This window comes from Penaeus japonicus, unplaced genomic scaffold (genome assembly GCF_977035675.1).
Source record: "Penaeus japonicus unplaced genomic scaffold, GWHDUDI00000001_assembly GWHDUDI00000024, whole genome shotgun sequence".
In the NCBI taxonomy this organism is placed as follows: Eukaryota; Metazoa; Arthropoda; class Malacostraca; order Decapoda; family Penaeidae; genus Penaeus; species Penaeus japonicus.
Window position 1 is genome coordinate 4942041 of NW_028234426.1, and position 1598 is coordinate 4943638.

The 1598-nt window shown below is 28.6% G+C and overlaps 1 protein-coding gene across 3 annotated transcripts in view; it reads left to right on the top strand.

Moving 5' to 3' along the window:
• Positions 1-1276, top strand: part of LOC122259648 (START domain-containing protein 10) — a 25846-nt gene extending 24570 nt beyond the window's left edge. For all 3 annotated transcript variants that reach the window (XM_043026542.2, XM_043026540.2, XM_043026541.2), the window contains one exon: positions 1-1276. This exon is cut by the window's left edge and continues 2017 nt beyond it. The gene's annotated coding sequence lies outside the window, so the exon portion shown is untranslated.
• The last annotated feature ends 322 nt before the right edge of the window (positions 1277-1598 follow it).

Consider the following 1598-nt stretch of genomic DNA (forward strand, 5'->3'; position numbering starts at 1 on the left):
ATCATTCCACCAAAAGAATTTTGATTTATAATTCTCTTTAGTCTTAGGAGTGCTCTACCAAATGATAGTATTAATATAAAAACATAAGATATAATGATATATTTGATTTTCAGTTTCATCTCCTTTCTTTCTTTTTTCCGCTTTTTGGAAATTAAAATCACATCATGAAATTTATAAGTCCAAATTTTACAGCTTTAGATTTCAAAAAGAGCATAATTTTTCTGTATTTTTTCTATTACAATTTTCTATCACGTGACTTCATTTTCAACAGTTTATTTGGACGAAAGGAAGTGACATTGTTCGATGAGGTTTGAGTAGATTAAGAATATTTCTGTTGGAGGAGCCTAATATTGATTGATGTCTCTCTTTTATACTCTCTAAGCAAAATTATAGTTATCCCCTTTTTATCTTTTAAGTTATAATAATTTCAAGGGCTACAACATATCTGTTTTATGATACACATTTGCTCAGATTCTACTGTTAGGAGTCCAGAAGATGAAAGGAATAGTCTTGTGTGGTTGAATATCTTCTGCTGGAAATTATGTAGCATTACAAAATATGAAATAAGATTATGAGAGTTTCGTAATGTAACTGCTTGTGCACATGGAATGCATGGCAAAGAAATAATGGCCTTGACTTTTTTTTCAAGATATGAAACCAAGATAATTGTGATTGATATGGAATGCCATTCAACTGATAAAAACTCATATTTGTTTTTATGAGTAGATCATACTTTTCAACACATGGATACCTTTTTTTTTTCTTTTGGCAATGGAGACAAACATTTGATCCTATAATTTTTTTTCCTCAATCAAAAAGTTTGGGGAAAAAGTGATGAATTTCATGGGGTTGTTTCTAATAATTGCCATGACCTTTTTTTAAATCTGTACTTAGGCAAGGTCAGTAGTGTGCAAAATTATGATATGTGATTGTTTCGAAAGGGAAATTGAATATGGTATGCACCCAGCACATATCGATAGGTTTTATGGCTAATGATTAATGGTGGTCAGTTTGATATTTTGTGGACATAATAGTGAGGTTGTGAAACTTGTTTATATTCTTTTTTATTATTGTTAGTATTGGTGTTGACATTTTATCAAAATTTTATCATCATCTTTTCTAGCTATATTAATGCTGTTACTATCATTATTATTATTACTATTATTTGTATTATCATGAATATGATCCTTATCACTGTGATTAATTTTTGAGTTATTGTTATACCATATTCAGTGTATGTATGTATGTATTGTTGCTTATAAATAAATGCAAAATTGATTTTGTTAAAATTGTTTATGCCAGTTACAAGTAGTGAGTTTTGACTTTTACTTTATTCATGTTGTATGTCTGATTTGAAAAAATAAAAATAAAAACAGAAAAGCACAGGTATCACTCACAAAATTGTGCACATTGTGTAATTGCGATTTTAAGAAAGTAAGATGTCATTCAAAGAATTTTCAGTATTCTATGGTATGTTTGATATGAGCAGATTGATGATGATAATCCTCAGAGTGATGTAATGTCAATTTGCAACACTATTTTCTATTTATTATTATTAACTTTATACTAAAGACAGGAGTAAGCATGAGATATAAGGC